This window comes from Rana temporaria, chromosome 7, assembly GCF_905171775.1.
Source record: "Rana temporaria chromosome 7, aRanTem1.1, whole genome shotgun sequence".
In the NCBI taxonomy this organism is placed as follows: domain Eukaryota; kingdom Metazoa; phylum Chordata; class Amphibia; order Anura; family Ranidae; genus Rana; species Rana temporaria.
This window is the reverse complement of record NC_053495.1, coordinates 59399743-59421530: the sequence shown is the minus strand read 5'-3', so window position 1 is coordinate 59421530 and position 21788 is coordinate 59399743. Positions and strand designations below refer to the sequence as shown.

The window sequence follows — 21788 nt, the reverse complement described above, 5'->3', positions numbered from 1 at the left end:
CCTTCTCAGCGTCTGCATTCCACTCCACCATGACCGATTTCCGACCCTTAGTCAGATCGGTCAATGGAGCCGCCAATGTGGCAAAGTTGGGTACGAACCTCCTGTAGTATCCCACCATGCCCAGGAATGCACGTACCTGCTTTTTTGTGAGGGGGCGGGGCCAACTCTTTATAGCCTCTACCTTGCTGACCTGAGGTTTCACCACCCCTCTACCCACAATATAGCCCAGGTATTTCACCTCCTCCATTCCCAAAGCACATTTTTCCGGGTTTATTGTAAACCCCTCTTTCCAGAGAGAGTCCAGTACTGCCTGGACTTTGGGCAAGTGTGACTCCCAGTCTCTGCTAAAAATGACTATGTCGTCCAAGTACACTGAGCCATACTCCCGATGAGGTCGTAAAATCCTATCCATTGCTCGCTGGAACGTGGCTGGAGCAGTTTGCAGTCCAAAAGGCATTCTTTTGTACTGAAAACTCCCCTCTGGAGTAGAAAAAGCAGTTTTCTTTTTAGCAGCCTTAGTTAATGGGATTTGCCAATACCCCTTGGTAAGGTCTAATGTTGTGATATACCTAGCTGGACCTAGTCTCTCAATAAGTTCATCTACCCGGGGCACGGGGTAGGCATCAAACCGTGAAACTTCATTAAGCTTCCGGAAATCATTGCAGAATCGCAGAGTCCCGTTGGGCTTTGGTACCAACACAATCGGGCTCGACCACTCACTCTGCGATTCCTCAATGATCTCCAGGTCCAGCATCTTCTTTACTTCCTCTGAAACGGCCTTCCTTTGAGCCTCTGGGATGCGGTAGGGCCTGACAAAAACTTTGACTCCAGGTTCCGTGATAATATCATGCTCTATGATACTAGTTAGCCCCGGCAAGTCTGAAAACTTCTCTTTATTTCTCTGCAAGAACTCCTTTGCCTGCTGACTTTGGTATTTAGATAGGGTATTTGCTACTTGGACACTCTCCACCCCAACCTGAGGCTCAAGCCTTGCACTAGCCAGGGAGGTCACCGGTTCCCTGTCTGTCCAGGGCTTTAACAAGTTGACATGATATATTTGATACGGTTTCCTCTTGCCTGGCTGGTGGACTCTATAATTGACCTCTCCCACTTTTTCCACAACTTCAAAGGGTCCTTGCCACCTGGCTAAGAACTTACTTTCCACAGTGGGAATTAGCACCGCTACTCGATCCCCCACTTGGAAGTGCCTTATTTTAGCAGCCCTGTTATAGACCCGTCGTTGAGCCTCCTGGGCTTTTTGCAAATGCTCTTTGACTAGCGGCATCACGGTTTGGATCCTTTCCTGCATTTGGGAGACATATTCCAGGACACTCTTATGCTGAACAGGTTCACTTTCCCACTCCTCTTTAACCACGTCAAGAAGTCCGCGAGGTCTCCGCCCATATACCAACTCAAAGGGCGAAAAACCCGTGGAGGCCTGGGGCACTTCCCGGATAGCAAACAGGAGAGCTGGTAACAGGCAGTCCCAATCTTTCCCATCCCTTTGTACCACTTTCTTGAGCATAGATTTAAGGGTCTTATTAAAGCGTTCCACCAACCCGTCCGTTTGGGGATGGTAGACCGATGTGCGTAGCTGTTTAATCCGGAACAGCTTACACACATCGGCCATAACCCTTGACATAAACGGGGTACCCTGGTCTGTGAGTATTTCCTTGGGGAAACCAGTCCGTGTAAACATCTGGAATAATTCCCGGGCAATGGCCTTTGAGGAGGTATTCCGCAGGGGTAGCGCCTCAGGATATCGGGTGGCATAGTCAAGAATCACCAATATGTAGGAGTGACCTCAAGCTGACTTTACCAAGGGACCCACTATATCCATGGCTATCCTCTCGAATGGGACCTCAATTATGGGCAGAGGGACCAAAGGGCTCCGAAAATGAGTCACCGGAGCGGTCAACTGACAGGTCGGACAAGAGGTACAGTATCTCTTTACCTCTGCTTTCAGACCTGGCCAGTAAAACCGGTCGGTGATCCGTGCCTCCGTTTTTTCAACTCCCAGGTGTCCCCCTAACACATCGTTATGGGCCAGGTCCAGAACCTTTCGTCTATATTGTTGGGGTACCAACAATTGCTCTACCACATTTTCTCTCTCCTTGGTAACCCGATACAGCAACTCATTATATATTGCAAAGTGTGGCCACCTCTCATTCGCACCTGGCTCTTGGGGAACCCCATTTACTACTACCACTTGTTCCCGTGCATGGGCCAAAGTGGGGTCCTGCATCTGAGCAGTCCCAAATGCCCCATGGGGAACACCCAAATCCGGCAGCGCAGGGGTAGAGGCCACTTCCTCATCCTCTTCCCCCAGCATTACCTGAAGTGGGAAAGGCTCCTCCCCCTTAGTGTTTTGGTAGGTCTGTGGACCACATATCTTGACATCCTCAATAGTATCAACACTACTTTCATCACCATTAACCCAATCATTAGCATTTTCCCCATCTGGGTCCACATTAACGTTTGGCAGTTCAGGGTTATCCCTCTCAGCAGCAGGAACAGGGGGGCTAGTTTCTCCCCAGTCTCTGAACTGTTCTCCTTGTTCCCACAGTTTTGTAAACAATGGACAGTCTCGTCCTATTATAACATCATGCACCAAGTTCTTTATCACCCCCACCTCTTGAGTAACAGTGCCACATGCTGAGGAGATAGACAACGTGATGAGCGGGTACTCTCTAGTGTCCCCGTGAATGCATACCACCCGTAAAGTTTTTCTTACCGGACCGATCTTCCCAATCACTCTAGGATGAACCAGGGTTACCATGCTTCCAGAGTCCAACAAAGCCCGGGCAGGGAGGTGGTTCACTTGGACTTCACACTCAAACTTTTCCTCATCCAGGTCGAGGTGTGTGGTGCACACTTTGTGGGCACAAAAAGACCCCCTCCGAAGAACCCCGCATTCCATGGGCTCCTCTTGCAGTGGGCAGTGTGCCCGGGTATGACCCCAGGAATGACATCGCCAACATTGTACATCCCCTCCTCTCCGAACAGGAACAGAACGCTGCGAAGGTACCGGGAGTGTCTCTTGGCCTTCCGGGGTGTTTGTCCCAGGGCTCCTTGGAACATCCTTTCGAAGGGCAGCAGTTGGTCGAACAGGCCGTGGCAGACTAGGCCCTATGCGCTTGGTAGGTCCGAGCAGGTCCTCCACCACTGTATATCGTTCCACCATCTCAACAAGGAGGTTTGCTGTTTTGGGGTCTCCATGGCTGACCCACCGTTGGAGGTCATCTGGCAGGGACCTCAGGTATCGGTCCAGCACGACCCGCTCCACAATTTGGGGGCCAGACAACACCTCAGGCTGCAGCCATTTTTTTACTAGTTGCACCAGGTCATGCATTTGAGACCGGGGTGGCCGATCTGGACGATATTTCCATTGGTGTACACGTTGGGCCCGAACGGCCGTAGTCACCCCCAGACGAGCCAGAATTTCTGCCTTTAACTTTTGATAGTCTTTAGCATCATCTGGTGGCAGGTCAAAGTAGGCTTTTTGAGGATCTCCAGTGAGAAAAGGAGCAATGAGGCCGGCCCACTGGTCCTGAGACCATCCTTCTCTCTCCGCTGTCCTCTCAAATGTAGCAAGAAATGCCTCTACATCATCGCTCAGGGACAACTTCTGTAGAAAATGGCTTGCCCTCACAGTCACCTGGTTGCCAGGGGCAACAGCCGCTTGTTCCCGAACCTGAGACAGCTGCTGCACTGCTTCCTTTAAAGCAGTCACCTGAGCCTGCATAACCCCTTGCTGCGTCGCTTGCTGGGCCGCCAACAGGCGAGTATTTTCTTGCTGCAGAGCCAGCGCCTCTTTGTGGTAAGTTTGTTGTGCCTCCAGCTGGGCTGCTAAGCGCTGATTAGCTTCCTCATTGCGAGTCTGCGCTTGCATGTTAGCCAAGGTCAGCTGTTTAATTAGCTCCTCCATTGCTTCAACTTTCAATGTTTGTGCAGCTTTAACCCAGGACATAAATTCAATGTACTGTCTCTTTAAATGTCAGTTCAATATAAAGTCCAATGCAAAAAGAAAAAAAGTTTTTTTTTTTTTCTCTTCTTATGCCTGTTATTCTGTCCTGCCCGCATTCGAGCACCAGTGTAATGTTTGGGGGACCAGCTTGATCGCAGGACACAGGCTTTTTAAATCAAAACTAAGGTTTATTAAACTTAAATGGCTTAGCAGCAGCAAAAACAAAGGAAATAACAGTCTCACCGACTTGTACAGCTCAGAACTGCTATCGCAGTTAAATAGTCCTTGCAGGTAAGTCCTTCAGTAGCAGGCTTTCAGGCAACACACTGCCAAGTCCTTTCACAGCTTTTCATAGCTTCCACAGCTTTCCTTGTCCACCATTCACCGTGCATAGACTCTCCTACACTCCTTCCCTCTCACCTGCACTTCCTGTCTGCTTTAAACTACTTCCTTACACAGGTGCGTTAACCCTTTCCATTCCCTTAAAGGCACCACAGTCCAAACAGAGGGGAAATATAACGTCCTTCCAGGACCCAGCCATGGCGTCCTGTACAACGCCTGTGCGTGTTATACGCCGATAAATACGGGTATCTGCTAGAATGATGCTTCCCCAGCACTCTGACCCCTTTACACCCCAGATATCCCCCCCAGCACTCTGACCCCTCTACTTCCAGATATCCCCCAGCACTCTGACCCCTCTACACCCCAGATATCCCACCAGCACTCTGACCTCTCTACACCCTAAATGTCCCCCCCAGCACTCAGACCCCTCTACACCCCAGATATCCCCTCAACTCTCTGACCCCTCTACATCCCAGATATCCCCCCAGCACTCTTACCCCTCTACACCCTAGATATGCCCCCAGCACTCTGACCCCTCTACACCCTAGATATTCCCCCCAGCACTCTTACCATATATCATAAGATACCTCTGGTATTGTGACCCCACTACATCCCTGATACCCCCTTCACTGGGGCCTCTCTACATCCCTGAAACCTCTAGTACTATAGCCACCCAAGATACCAAAAGCATTGCTACCCCATATACACCCCAGATCCACCCTCAGCATGGTTTTCTCTCATACCCCCTTGATATCCCCCAGCACCATTATTCCATCCATGTAGTACCCCCTTTTCCAGTGGAGATACAGTGTATGTAAACTTTTGGCTCTGTGCCCACCTCCAGCACTGCACTCACCTACATTCCAAGCCTTTCAGTGCAAACAGTGCTGGACAGCTGGGCTCACCATGACACCATCCACAATGCTACTTCCGCAGGCGGGCTCTCAGTGCTGCCAACTCAGCAGCTCCCACTCCAACTCCTACCCTGCAGCCTTCGAGTCCCGAGCATTCAAGCTGCATAGGGCGGGGTTAGAGCATCACTGGCACTCCAATCTTGCCCCTCCCTGCTAGCTGGGAAATAATAGGTATCGTTCTGCACAGCACGACGCACCGCTGCCAGCCTGCCTCCCCTGTGTATCCATCACTCTCAGTGCCATCATAGGGCCCCCAAATTCAGGGCAGCGTGGGCTCAAGGACCAGCTGCTTTGGGGAAAGTGCAGGGGCCCCCATGCAGCTGGGGCCCCTGGGCTGTGCCCAGGTGTGCCCACTCATTAAGACAGCCCTGTATATAAGGACTGTTTTATCAATACATTGACCACTAGGTCATGTGGCAGTGTCAACCTGAGTGAGTCCTGATCTATATAATGTCAAAATTGTTAATAGAAGTTGCTAGAGTTTTTTAGGATTGTTGTGAAAAAGGGGTTGTACCCTCGAGGGGGTGGGGCCCAATTTTTATCTGTATATGTGCTTTGATATAGTCATGATTAAATAGATTAAGATGTGTCATAGTGTGCATTTGCACTGTTTTTCTGCTCTCGACTGAGGGTAGTTAACATTTGCTTAACATTCAATTATGTATATACTGCACTATGTTATTGTAGGGATAGGATGTATTTCTATGCCGTCTATTCTCTCTCTTTCAGGTGTTCCTGCACCCATTACGTCTTCCTTGGCTAAGGAGAGACTGTGATCTTTGCTTGCATAATCATACTAATATCTTCTATTTTTCAGGTGTATATAGTATATAGATAGTTAGGTGATAAGTCTGCTGTTATTGTGTTTCTCCCTTGTTACTAGGTGGTACGCCACACGTAAAATAGTAAATATTGTCTTTATTTATCTGCCCTTGTGTGAACTGCCACTTGTCTATGTACATATGCAATATATACTTGTATACCTATGTCATGTATACCTCACATGTACTGTTATTTTGTTTATCCTTCCCTGTTACCCTACCTATCCCAGTTTTGCCAGGACATTTACTCTGAGGTTTGAGAGTTCCATTTTTTCTTTGCAAACTCAGAGACATCGTTTCCTAGGCAGGGGGTGGATGTAGCACCCTGGTGTTTAGGCAGGGTTGGTAGTAAATTTAGTTTGCCAGGTGGTAATTTTTTCTTACTACCTGAGACTACAGTGAGTAGGCTTGAGCAAGTATCCAAGCAGTCTTCTCACCAACTGGGTACAGTGATGAAGTGGGAAAGCTTCAGCATGTGCCAAGCCAGAGACCCAGTAGGATAGCGGGGGTGATGCTTTATGAGTATACAGCTGGGTAGCTGTGGAAGAGCTCAGGGGGATCCAGTGATGATTGGGATCTGGAAGTCTAGTGAGAGACTGGGATCTCAGTGAGCAAGATCTACAGTGAGATACTGTGAGATAAGAAATGGACTGTTCTGCATAACCAAGAGTTACGTACAACTACCTTTTATTTAAACTGAAAAAAAAAACGTAACCTAAATAGGTGTGAGTAAATTGCAGCGCTAATTAATATAATAATAAATAAATAAACAATAACATATAAACTCAATAACACCACGTGACAAGTGATATAAAGTCCATGAAAAATTGATGAACAAATTTGATGAGAAAATTCCTTATTCTGTGAACCTTCCACCTCACCACCGTGCTGTGATAACTCCCCTCTGAAAATTGCACTCACCAGAGGGATTTGCCTTTTAGTCTTGTGTTAGGCTAAATCACTTGTGTATGATCCCACAAATGGATAAACGAATCTCAGTTGGACCACCGTGATAATCCCTCAATAATGTACATAAAAACAAAAGAAGTGCTCCAATAGTGTAAAATTGTACCACCAGTTTAATTCAAAATTACAGCAACACTTCATTCATTAAACTCACATGTAAAGAATGAAATGTCAGCTTCAAATAAATCACAGCAAGCATCAGTGTTTAGTAGGCTCTGCAGTGCTAGGCGGTCATGGCGGACCTGAGGTGTGTGCTCAGTTGGTATAGGCTCACCACACTCAAGATTCCCAGATTAGCACACACCTCGGGTTCGCCGTGACCGCCTAGCACTGCACCAGCATTTCTTCTTGCATTACACCCACAATGCCTGGTAACCCACTCTACAAAGAAGGCTGTCAGCTCGCCCTGACTCTGGAGGTCACCATTAGGCCTCTAGGGGTTTGGGGACCTTGCTACACCAACAAGGGTTACTCCACCAAGTACAAAGTCATGTTTTTCTTAGGGATCAAATATTTTTTTTACTCACTGAATTGCAACTCAATTAATAACATTTGTTGCATGTGTTCTTTTGGGGATTTTTGGTTGATATTCTGTCTATCATTTAAAATACACCTATGATTAAAATTATAGATCCTTCATTTCTTTGTAAGTGAGCAAACTTACAAAATGTCCTTTGTTTCCCATGATGTGTCGTTCATAATTAGTGATGTGCTCTAGTGTATTCTGAGGCTTATCTGAACCTACATGGCCAAGCCTGCCAATAGGCTATCACCTGTAATGGAGCAGTCTGCAGCAGTCTGCAGCAGTGGCATTCTCCACTCCCCAGCCACCTATATACACACAGCAGCCGTCTGCGGGACAGGGAATCCCTCAGCCATAGATGATTGGCCCATTAGGAGTGACAACGTCCTGGCAGCCTCAGTCATGTGAATTCAGATGAGCATCTGAACACACTGGAGCTCATCTCTAATTATGAACCGGGAATCATGGGAGGATGAGGCACAGCACACACATCAATATCTTAAGGCAGGGGTGCCCAACCAGTGGCCCGGGGGCCATATGTGGCCCTCGGAGCCCTCTCATGTGGCCCGCGACCTCCTGCTCTTAGATGGAATAAAATAGAATACTGTTATCAAAGGTTTGTTTATTACTAAAATCACAGTGTATATACAGTATGGACATATCTGTTCTGCAGTGGTTACTGGGCCGCTTTAAAACGAATCCGCAGATGCAGAGCAGTGCACCTGCGGGTTACCTGCACAGAGCCATAGACTTCTGTTATTACCTGCAAGTTTGGTGAGCTTTCTGAAAGTGCACCAAACCTGCAGAATATAATAGAAGTCTATGGCAAAGTGCAGAAAAGCCAAAGGTACACTGCGTTGCACCTGCAGTGCAGGTAAATGGCAGCGCATCAGTGTGAAAGCAGCCTTGGGCCCTTTTACACGGTCAGTCCGAGCCAACTGTACCCTCCATTCACCTCTAAGGCCGGGTACTCACGACCAAACATGTATGGTGAAAGCGGTCCGTCGGACCGTTTTCACCATACATGTCTGCCAGAGGGCTTCTGTACGATGGTTGTACACACCATCGTACAGAAGTCCGCGCGTAAACAATACGCGGGGCGTGTCCGCGGTGTCGCCGCGTCGATGACGCGGTGTCGCCGCGACAATGACGCAGCGACGTGGGCACCTGGACATGTACGGTAGGTCTGTACTGACGACCGTACATGTCCGAGCGGGCAGGATTCCAGCGGACTGTTTTAAAACAAGTCCAGGAATATTTGTCCGCTGGGAAAAGGCCCGGCGGGCAAATGTTTGCTGGAATTCGGCCCGCTCGCGCCCACAAACGACCACACATGTCTGCTGAAACTGGCCTGCGGACCAGTTTCAGCAGACATGTTTGGTCGTGAGTACGGGGCCTAAGGCTGCATTCACACCTAGGCGTACAAAATCGCGGCGTTTTGTCCCACAAATTGCGGCGACAAATTGCAGCGTTTTGTAACGCGATTTGCGGCGACAAAACGCCGCGATTGTGAATGCAGCCTCACCCCCTCTATGAAGATGGTTCACATCTCCTATGCCGAACGCCGAAAGCCGCCTGAAAAAAAGGTCCGGGACTTTTTTTCAGGCGTACGGTGTTCGGCGTGGAGATGTGAACCATCTCCATAGAGGGCAATGTGTTTTCATCCCTCCAGCGTCTCGGGGCTGCTGCGGCGTCACACTACAGGCGACAAAACGCCTAGGTGTGAATGGGGGCTAAGGAGTGGCAGACTTGTGTCCTACCTCCAATCCGATCTGGCTGTGTCTGCAGAGTGGACACGGATCTGCCTGCTCCACTCATTGTGGCCCGTGACCAGCTACCAAGTCGCTTAAGTGGCCCTTGTACTTCAAAAGGTTGGACACCCCTGTCTTAAGGTTTACATCTCTGTTGTAATGATTTTACATGGATAACCAACAAAAGCTGCAATATTTTTGACCAGATAATAGCATGTGTCTTTGAACTTGCTAAAAATCAATTTTGCTTTTAATCATGTTTCATCCTAGCTAAGGTATGTCAAAACGGATTTTTTTTTGTAGCTTACCAGTCCTTAGATGCATAGGCTGCATTTATTTCCCTTTTTATATAGTATTTTTGCCTGGTAATCCTGCCAGAAACACACATATTTTCCTAGAATGACAATGCTTGTTCACAGCATTGTATCTATAAAGGAGTCAGTGTCAGCCTATGCTGCTCTCCTAGTTTAGACTATAAGCACCTCCTCATCTCCATTATATTTGGTGAATGTGTTTTGTAGTTCACAAAAGATAGCTGGGAAAACTAATAACATTGTGAGAGATATCAGTTCAGTGCACAGGAAGTTACAAGGACACTGGCATTCTTGGAAGGTCAATCAGTATTTTTTTGCACTTGCAGAAAATGTACTTAGCCTGAAAAAGAAAACAAATGCAGTCAAGCTACCAAATCCAAGGACTGGTAAACTACAATAGAACGGATTTGAATCCATTTACAGTATCAAAATATAAAAAATAATAATTATTATTATTTCCCAACGCCAGTAATGGGGCTAGGCGGGGGGTCTGTCCGGAATGGCGCTGGGAGCAGACGTGTGTGTCTGACCTCCCCAGGACCGGTGCTAGAATCCTCCTTTTACAGGGAGCAGACCCGCCAAACCGACCCTCCTGTGTCCCTCCAGCCTTGGTAGCCTCTCCGGGGCATGCAAAAGCAGAAATCCCAGCCGCGATCCTGGAAAAGGGGCGCAAAGCCGGACATCGCGGACAAGGCCTAAAATTCCTGCCAGGATGGAGAACCAGGCCGAGGACCCCGACCAGCTGCCTGCTATAGCGGCTGATTTTAAAGCAGTCCTGCAGGCCATAACTGCCTGCCTGGCAAGGTGGACCACATGCAGGCCAATGTGGAGTTTATAAAAAAAGGATTTTTCGTGGCAGAATGACTGAGGTGGAGCAAAGGGTCTCTTAGACCGAAGACACGGTACAGGACCATGGGGCTGACATTAATACACTTAAGTCCAGGGTTAAGGTACTCGAGTCCCGTGCAGAAGATGCAGTTAATCGAAACAGAAGAAATAACCTGCGTATTCTGGGACTCCCTGAGTGGGCTGAAGGCGCAGACCCCACTGCCTTTGCTGAACGCTTATTGCAACAGCTATTCCCCTCAGCACGTTTTTCTCTATTCTTTACTGCTGAGAGGGCCCATTGCATACCTGCCACTAGGGGACCCCAGGGAGCACCACCCCGCACTTTTATCTTTAAAGTTCTTCACTTCTGGGATAGAGATATGGTGATGAAGGAAGCTAGGGCTCAAGGTGAACTCCGCTTTGAAAACGCGAAGCTCCTAACCTTTACGGACTATTCGCTGGAGACACAGAAACAGCATAAATCCTATGATGCTGTAAGAGCTAGGCTTCGCTCCAAACATATCAAGTATAGTATGTTGTTCCCGGCCAGATTGAGGGTGGAGGACGGAGAATCTGTTTGGTTCTTCACATCCCCAGAGGAGAACTCCATGTGGATCGACACACTACCGTGCAGATAAGTACTCCATCTGATTGCCTGCTCATACAGGCTGATTTCACCTGCTGCTTTATGAAAGTGTATTTTTTCTAGTCACTGGCCTGGGTCTTTCTCCTGGGTCCTGACACTTCCCATGTGTTACTGTGCTCCCCATTTCATGACTCTGGAGGCCAGGAGGCTATGTCCCACGCTATCACCCTTAGGCCTAACTGCTGGAGGAATACCTATGAGACTGTATCCTGTTTTTTCCTCCCTCCTCCCTTCTCTCTATCCGGAGACCCAGGCCCTTGGGTTTGATAGCATGGGCTTAATTTTTGTTTAAGTTTGTATCCCGACACCACCGGGAGACTGCACCCACATTTTTTTATTTTTTGCTACGGTCCCCAGCAGAGGACTGAATGCATGTCATCTAACTGCTGGACTGTGGATGCCCTTCTGCGTATGTTTCCCCATTGTAGGCATGTTCGCCTTTATTTCTAATTGGGATCCTAGGCCTCCCCAACTGTTGGGGTCGAGTTTGCGGGGTGGGGGATGGGGGGGTCGTTTGAGACTGTTTGGTTTTGTTTTGTTATCTCATTATACTTTCACAAGTGAGGTTTTACTATGTAACATAGGATGCTTGGGTTGTCATGTCCTGATTTATGTGATGGTCTGGGTTTGGCTCCGGGGCCTAGTAGTAGTATTCTAGTTTAATCTATCGCCACAGGCGAATATGGCAATATAATATAGTGCAATATAATCTCGGGAAACACTAGGGGTCTAAACTCCTCTGTGAAGCGATCACTGGTATTTCAGTTCCTCAATATTCACTGCCTCTATATCTGCATCCTCCAGGAGACTCATTTAACAGGCAGCAAACTCTTAGGCCTTAAACGATCCCGGGTGGGACATCTTTACCACTCCACCTATACCAATTATTCCACGGGGGTTAGCATTTTAGTTCACAAATCCCTACCTTTTTAAGTTACTGGCACTGGAGCTTGACCCGGACGAGAGATATGTCATACTGTATGCTGTGATAGATAGGCTGGAGTTGGTGGTGGTGGGTCTCTACCTGCCCCCCGGCCTCCATGAGACTACTCAACCAGCTAAATTCTAAGACTGCAGCATTTGGTATGGATATGTGGTGATGTGGTGATAATGAATGACTTTAATTTGGTCCCGGATCCTGGGTTGGACAGACTCTCAGGTGCGACGGGTCCGCATTTGGACCTGTTCTCCTGGGCGGATGCCTCAAACTTGACTAATGTGTGGAGGTGGCGTTATCCTCACCGGTGAGCCTACACTTGTCTCTCAGCCTGATACAGAACATTCTTGCGCATAGACCTGGCTTATGCAGGGGGTCTGTCCTCACTAGGATTCAGGACATCTCCATCTTTCCCTGGGGCATTTCGGATCATGCTCCTCTGATGTTGAAGCTGAGCATGTCCACGACACCGGAGGAGGGTTTATGGAGACTGTCCAAATTTTGGCTGTCCGACTCCAGGATCTCTGAGCCATACCATTCTGAGGTGATACAATACTGGTGGGACCTTGACCCTTCTATAATCTTGACCACATCTGAACAAAGTCCCAGGCCCCCAGATTTGGGCAAAGAAGGGGATAGTGAACCTTAAAAATATAGTCACCGGCGGCAAATTGCGGGCGTTCCCCAACCTCAGAGATATCTATCAGCTGCCAGGCTGGATGCTATTTCAATATTATCAACTGTGCCATGCATACAGTAAGCAATTCCCACCTTCTATTACCCTCGAATCGGACCCTGTAGAGGGACTACTCACTGCCAAGGTCATAGATAAACCCTTATCCTCCCTGTACTTTCGTTTGTCCTTAGCCCCCACAAGAAAACTTGAGAGGGCCCTAAATAAATGGCGAGGGGACATCCCTGACCTGACGGAGGAGGAATGGGAGGCTTGCCTATCCTCGTTTGTGACGAACATGTTTTCAGCCAAAGACCGCTTCCTGCAGGTTAAATTCCTCCACAGGACTTACTTTACTCCAAAAAGACTGACACTTATGAACCCGGAGACCCCAGTGAATTGTCCTCAGTGTGACCTGCAGGCTGCCTCCTTCCTCCACATGGTCTGGTACTGCCCACGTCGATTACTGGGTGGGGGTTTTGGACAGCCTCAACAGCATCACGTCCCTGGATATGGGACCTGATCCTCGGTTGTTGCTGCTTAACATCTTTGGTGCCAGGGTTCGGGGCAAGTAGACCAATGCCCTGTACACACGATAGGTTAGTCTGATGAAAACGGTCTGATGGACCGTTTTCATCAGACTAACCTATCGTATGTGGGCCCCATCAGGTTTTTTATCCATCAGTCAAAAAAATAGGAACTTGTTTTAAAATTATCTGATGGATAAAAAACCTATAGAAAAAAACGATTGTCTGTGGGTACATCCATCGGTTAAAAATCCATGCATGCTCAGAATCAAGTCGACGCATGCTTGGAAGCATTGAACTTCATTTTTTTCAGCACGTCGTTGTGTTTTACGTCACCGCGTTCTGACACAATCAGTTTTTTACTGATGGTGTGTAGGCACAACTGATCATCAGTCAGCTTCATTGGATAACTGATGGAAAAATCCATCAGATCGTTTTCATCAGACTAACCTATCGTGTGTACAGGGCATAATATGACCAAAGAGGAAAAGAACGCTTTGGATAACTTAGTTAACCACTTAAGCCCCGGTTACTTGAATCTCTATTCCATATTGGCTTGCATATATCTGTATAGCTGATTTTGAATTTGGAGTGCTGTTCATCTTGATCCTCCTTTTCCCCTCTATTCGTTTTTGATTCAGCATACTGGTAGATTAATAATCAGAGAGGGAATACTTTATAAGCAAAATCTGTTTCCCTTATACCTATATATATAATTAGATGGTGAGCGTCTCTTCCACTGGGACTGAGTAGGGACCCTCGCTGGAAATCACTGCTCTTTTTCTGAACCTGGAGAACTTTTTTCCATCATTGGCTACACACATATTTTTCAGGACATGTGGGATACCAAACAAAACTTTTATTGATGTAATATTTTTTACAATTATTTAACTGTCCATGTGCAATACTTGTTAAAGAAATTGAATATTTAAAAATGTAAAGAGGAAGTGACATGCTAACATAATATGTTTTCTCACTAGACATGTTTGACTCCATACGTCTGTAAATACCCTGAAGAAGGGTACTAAACTTGACACGGCTGTTGGGTCCTACATAGAGTCGTTCACATGTATTCAATCAACATTCTGTTTAGATTTGTATATTACACATGTCTTTTTAATCCATGACTGTTTTTTGTATCATATTATAATACATTTATTTTTACATATTTAATCTACTGTTTCTGGTCACTCTCAAAGTCCCAATTAAGTATTTTTTTTGCCTTTTTCAGGTACACTAGGCTGTTCCTAAGCTATGCCACATTCTATGCACGCAAAGATGTATTCCTTCACTGGAGGGACGCTGTGCCACCTACTGTGTCTTCGTGGCGTACGTTTTTTTTTTTTTTATACATTCTTTATTTTAAATTTTTCAACATCTTACATTGCCTTGAACTCAGTTTAGTATCACATCAAACAATATAAACAGTTTTCTATTACTGTATTTCTTACATTTCCAAACACTGTTATTCCTTTCTGTCCCTCTTCATCCTATCATATCTTCCCCTTGAGCGTGATCTTCCCTGGTGCAAGGCACTACAACCCCCCCTCCCCCCCCTTACCTCCGAGCCCTTCTTCCGGGCACAGAGAAAAAAAAAAAGAAAAACAAGCAGAAAAAAAAAAAAAAAAAAAAAAATTCACACTTCGGCATCTACGGTTTTGAACTCAGTGCTACCGCTATACAAAATTACATATATTAAAGTGGTTGTAAACCCCACTTTATGACTTTTACCTACAGGTAAGCCTATAATAAGGCTTACCTGTAGGTATAAAGAATATCTCCTAAACCTGCACGGTTTAGGAGATATTCCCCTCGCAATGCGCCGCTGACGTCAGCGGCGCATGCGCGGGGGGGATCCTCGGCTAAAGGACCGGCAGCCGCCGGACCTTGCCAAATTTAAATCTCACGCGCGGGAGTGACGTCATCGCCGCTCCAGCCAATCACAGCGCTGGAGCGGCGATACCCGGAAGACACGCCGGAGCAAGATGATTTCTCGCTCGGCGTGGACCAGGTAAGTTTACACACCTCATTCCGAGGTAAGTATTTCATAATGAGCTAATATGCGGTGCATATTAGCTCATTATGACTTTTGCCTTGCAGGAGAAAAAAATAATAATTTTTAAACGGGTTTACAACCGCTTTAATGTAAATTGCCCCGGCAAATTTGATAAAATATGGTCGGGGTGGTGGATAGATGCCTGGGGGGTAGAGCTCCTGGATAATGCTCAGGATACTGTAGCTGAAGAAGTACCACAACTATAAGTCGCAAGGTTTGTTCTCCTGTGGGTCGTTGACCTGTCATGGTATGTAATTTACCCACTTGCACAAGGTTCCTTCGCACTTATAAACTCAGCAACATAAAAAAGCCTGGGCGTCCACAGAAGACAACAGTGGTGGGTGATTGCAGGATCCTTTCTATGGTAAAGAAAAACCCATTCACAACAACTAGATAAGTGAAGGACACTCTCCAGGAGGTTGGCGTATTATTGTCAAAGTCTACAATCAAGAGAATACTTCACAAGAGCAAATACAGAGGGTTCACCACAATGTGCAAACCATTCACAAGCCTGAAGAATATAAAAGCCAGAATAGACTTTTTGGAAAAGTGTGGAGAAGGCTTGGAACTTCTCATGATCCAAAGCACACAATGTCATCTGTAAAACAGAGGCAGTATGATGGCATGGGCATGCATGGCTTTCCAGTGGCACTGGGTCATTGGTGTTTATTGATGATGTGACAGAAAACGGAAGCCTCCAGATGAATTCTGCAGTGTTTAGAGATATACTGTCAGCCCAGATTCAGCCAAATGCAGTAAAGTTGATTGGACCCAATTGAGCATGCATTTCACTTGCTAATGGCAAAACTAAAGGCAGAAAGACCCACAAACAAAGAACAACTGAAGACAGCTGCAGTTAGAGTCTGGCAAAGCATTAGAAAGGAGGAAACCCAGTCTTTGGTAATGTACATGGGTTCCAGACTTCAGGCAGTCATTGCCAGTAAAGGATTCTCAACAAAATATTAAAAATGAAAATTGTATTTATGATTATATTAATTTTTCCAATTACATTTGAGCCCCTGAAAATGGGGGGACTTTGTATAAAAATGGTTGCTGTTCCTAAAATTTGTACTTGATATTTATGTTCAACCCCTTGAATTGAAGCTGAAAGTCTGCACTTCAAATACATTTGGATTGTTTAATTTAAATTATATTTTGGTGGTATACAGAGTCAAAGGTATGACAATGGTGCCTGTGTCCAAATATATATGGACCTAACTGTGTGTGTATGTGTCTGTATACAAGATACAAAATACAATACAGACTGTGACCAACAAAAAAGTGCTATAATTCAATAGGATCAATAAGAATAAATGAGTTGGATTACAGTAAACCAAGCTTTTGATGATAAAAAAATTATAATATTGAAATAGAGAATAAAAAATAAAATGCCAAATTGAAATTAATAAGTTTAGAATGAACATCAGACATGAATATTATCTATATTGCTCCACCCCCAACGGCCGTCACATCTAGGAATTATTCCTATACGATGTGGGATGTAAGGTGAGACATTGGAGGCGGGCCCCGTCTAGCAGAGCTTCCAGCAGTATGAAGCGTGAGATGCATAGCATGAGACGCCAGCTCTAGCCGCACTGCATCCTGGAGCCGCTGCGATGTGCCGTTTCTGATCTCCAGCAGTGAGTCCCCAGCAGTGAGACACGGTACTAGCCGCATTAGCCGCATTGTGGAATCACTGAGCCGTGGAGCCGCTGCCGCCGCCGAATGACCCCTTCAGTGGAGCCGCTGAAGAACGCCGTCTTTCCCCGCTGAACGGTTCCATCAGGGATAGACCGGCAAGGACAAGGTAGAAGTAGGCAGCTGAGCGGAGGAGTGGTAAGAGGGGGGATAATATCCCCGGCAGTTTGGCCAGCCTGAGACAGCTGTGAGGACGGCAAAGCAGTAAGGGGAATGGGGGAGAGATTTTGAGTACTGGTACCCTGATGATTTTTGGCGTCTGGCTATTTAATTTACTTAATGGGTAACCTCACTGACTTTGGCTCTTTGATCTGATTGGGGTTTGTGACTCTGGACGTCTGATTCCACCCCCCAGGTTCCGGGTCTCAGGAACATAGGCATCAGGAACTTTTTTTTTTCCAGCTATTGGCTACTAGCTATCAGCAGATACTACTTGATAAACAGCTAAATAATCCATTGGAGTGATTAAATAGCAGAGCAAATTACTAAATAGTAGGTTAGTGCTTCGCTTCATTTGTGCTATAAGAAACGTTCTCTCTTTCTCCTTCCCATGCTTTGATGGAAAGATAGATAGATAGATCTAGATGTTCCAATATATAAGAAAATATACCCCCAACAGATTATTCTGCAGGAGACACACCTAATGGGGAAAAAACTAATTACGTTGAAAAAAGTTTGGATACAAAAAACATATCACTATACCTATTCGTCCTATGCTAGGGGGGTATCGGTGCTGGTAAATAAATCCTTTCCTGGAAAAATAGAGAAGGTCTTCATAGATATAAATGGGAAATATGTTATTTTGTTATATGCGATCAAACAACAGAGGTATATTACAGTGGCAGTGTATATTCCGCCTCCGTTTTCGGTGGGAGTTTTGAATGAGGTAATGGAAAAAATCATATAATATCTCCCAGCAAAACTACTGATTTTCGGACATTTTAATTCTGTTCTGTCACCAGAATCGGACAGATCAAAACCTCCTAAACAACATTCAGCAGGTTTGTATAATTGGGTGCAGGCGATGGAGGTAACGGAAATCTGGAGATGGAAGAACCCCGGCAAAAGAATGTATTCCTGTTTCTCTACCTCTTATAAAACGGCATCTAGGATTTAGCATTTGCGGATTCCGCAATGTTGACAGATATTGCGGAAGCTACATATTTACCGAGTGGACTCTCAGATCATTCTCCCTTATATTTGAAAATACTATTCCGACTCCGAGAAATGAATCCCTTTGGAGATTAACTCCGCAGTGGGTGTTATATCCGGAAATAGTGGAAAAAATTACATCTGTAATAATGGAATACTGGGAGAATAATGAGGGATCGACCTCGGTAGATGTTGTATGGGACGCATTCAAAGCATATCTACGGGGACAATATATGTCAAGTATATCGGCGGTTAATAAAAAACAGAAGGTTAAAATACAGGAGGTACAAATTCAGATAGAAACTCAGAGAGAAAAGTATGGAAATTATCCCACTAGTACTAACTTTGATTTAATGATGGCCGCACAAAGAGATTTACATCTGCATATGGAGGAAATAAGACTCGAAGTGCCTAAAAATAGACAGAACATTTTTGAGCAGGGGGATAAAGGGGAGAGATTCCTGGCAAGATTAGCACAACAAGAATATCAAACTATAAATATCCTGGAAATCGAGACTCCAAAAGGACAAAGTAAAAGAACCTGAGGAGATATTGGAGGCCTTCAGAGAGTACTATAGTTCCTTATATGCCTCCTCTCTACCCAGTGCCGGCCCAAGACATTGTGCTGCCTGGGACCAAGAATGAAATGCTGACCCCCCCCCCCCCCAAAAAAAAATCACGCCAACCAAAAGGCCCCCACATTCATTATTTTATATCATGATAACTAAAGGGGACCCATCGTGGCTCTATACATGTATATAGAGGACCTGTCATGGCTCTATACATGTATACAGAGTACCTGTCATGGCTCTATACATGTATAAAGGAGTATAAAGAGGAGCTGTCATGGCTCTATACATGTATATAGAGGACCTGTCATGACTCTTTACATGTAAAGAAATATCAAGAGGACCTGTCATGGCTCTATAAATGTATATAGGACTATAAAGAGTACTTGACATGGCTCTATACATGTATAAAGGAGTATAACAAGGGCATATCATGGCTTTATAGATGTATAAATAGAACCTGTCATGGCTCTATACATGTATAAAGAAGTATAAAGAGGACCTGTCATGGCTCTATACATGTAAAGGAATATAAAGAGGACCTGTCATGGCTCTATACATGTATAAAGAAGTATAAAGAGGACCTGTCATGGCTCTATACATGTAAAGGAATATAAAGAGGACCTGTCATGGCTCTATACATGTATAAAGAAGTATAAAGAGGACCTGTCATGGCTCTATACATGTATATAGAGGACCTGTCATGACTCTTTGCATGTAAAGGAATATAAAAAGGACCTGTCATGGCTATATACATGTATATAGAGGACCTGTCATGACTCTTTGCATGTAAAGGAATATAAAGAGGACCTGTCATGGCTCTATACATGTATAAAGAAGTATAAAGAGGACCTGTCATGGCTCTATACATGCATATATGCGTATAAAAGGACCTGTCAGGGCTCTATACATGTAGCCAGGAGTATAAAGGGACCTGTGAATTGCTGGCGGCAAACTAATCAATGTACGCTAATTGTGTTTTTTTTTTGTACCAAAAATATGTAGAATACATATTGGCCTAAACTGAAGAAAGTTGTTTATTTTTTTTGTAAATTAGGGATATTTTATTATAGCAAAAAATAAAAAAAATATATATATATTTTTTTAAATTGTCTTTTTTGTTGTTGTTGTTTATAGCACAACAAATAAAAACCGCAGAGGTGATCAAATATCACCAAAATAAATCTCTATTTGTGGGGAAAAAAGGACATCAATTTTATTTGGGTACAATGTCGCACGACCGTGCAATAGTCAGTTTAAGCGACACAGTGCCGCATCGCAAAAAAATGGCCCGGTCATTAAGTGGGCAAATCCTTCCGATCCTTAAGTGGTTAATCAGGGCTGGGCAAGGCAAGTCTCTCTCAGGCTCTCATGTCTCATATAACTTGTGATGTGAGTTTGTACTTACAGTTTTGCTTCAGACTCCACCACCAGATGCAGGTTGTCACCTGCCACACATTGCGGATTGTCACTTGCCACATGTTGCGGATGGTCACTTACGTCACCTGCCACACGTTGCGGATTGTCACTTGCCACATGTTGCGGATGGTCACTAACGTCACCTGCCACATGTTGCGGATTGTCACTTGCCACGTCACCTGTCACACGCTGCGGATTGCCACTTGCCACAACGTCACCTGCCACACATTGTGCATTGTCACTTGCCACACGCTGCGGATTGCCACTTGCCACAACGTCACTTGCCACACGATGCGGATTGCCACCTGACACACGTTGCGGATTGCCACCTGCCACACGTTTCGGATTGCCACCTGCCACATCACTTGGCACACGTTGCGGATTGCCACCTGCCACATGTTGCGGATTGCCACCTGCCACACTTGCGGATTGTCATGGCATCACCTGCCACACTTTTGGGTTGTCACCTGCTGTGTCCCAGAATAAAGGCAGGCAGCAGAGAGATGTTGTAATCTCTCTGCTGCCTGCAGCTGCAGTGCACAGTGAGGGCAGAACTGCCGTGATGCAGGGCGGGCAGTGAGAGATGACATCATCTCTCTGCTCCCCTGCCACTCACTCGCTGACTGACTGCTCCCCCCCCTTTCAGTGTCCTGCCTGCCCGCTCCTGTCACCACTAACAGCAGCGGCGCCGGGCTCCTCACAGGCAGCAGCGTCTGCGCCGCTCACTTGCTGACTGCCCCCCCCTCTGCGAGTGTCCTCTCAGGCAGCCTGGTGCCGCACTCCTCACAGGCAGCGGAGCGGGTGGAACGGGCTGCCCCCCCCTAAATGTGCCGCCTGGTACACATGATACCACCCGGTTCCATCATAGGGCCAGCCCTGTCTCTACCCTCCGACTATTACCCGAGGGAGATGATGGATCTTATAGACCGGATAGCCCTTGGATGGCTGTCTAATGAGGAGAGGAAGGCATTGGTTTATCCTATTACGACCAAGGAGATTATGGAGGTGATACGTACATTTCTGGGGGAAAAGGCACCAGGTCCGGATGGAATTCCTGTGGAATTGTATAAAAAATTGTTTTAATAGCCCCCAAATTAGCTGAAGTATTTACGAGCGGATTATTGAAAGGGGCCTTGCCAGATTCAATGAGGGAGGCACATATAACATTAATATATAAAGGATACGAAGGATCCAAATTTATGCTCCTCGTATAGGCCAATAGCACTATTAAATATAGATTTAAAAATATTGACAAAGATATAAACAATAAGAATACAACCCCTGCTTAGAAACATTATAGATTCAGATCAGACAGGATTTATGCGACAGAGAACAACAGATGTCAATCTACATAGATTATACACTAATATACATACTCATCATACACAGGAGGGATCCAGGACGGTAGGTTTCCTAGATATAGAAAAGGCCTTCGATGCAATCGAATGGCCTTTTCTATGGGAGATACTTAGAAGGATGGGATTTCCACTGGTGTTCATCAGATGGATCCAAATAATATAGGGAAGACCCATGTCAGCGGTTAAACTGGGAGGAAAGTTATCAACCTTTTTTCAGTTACATAGAGGAATGAGGCAGGGCTGCCCTCTCTCCAGCACTTTTTGCCTTAGCAATAGAGCCAGTGGCAGAGGCACTTAGGACCTCACCAAATATTCAAGGTCTTCAAG

General features: G+C 45.9%; 1 protein-coding gene across 1 annotated transcript in view; it reads right to left on the bottom strand.

The window, feature by feature from the left end:
• The window catches only part of CACNG2 (calcium voltage-gated channel auxiliary subunit gamma 2), a 262055-nt gene that overhangs the window by 19258 nt on the left and 221009 nt on the right, over nt 1-21788 (bottom strand). The gene's annotated exons all lie outside the window — the stretch shown is intronic.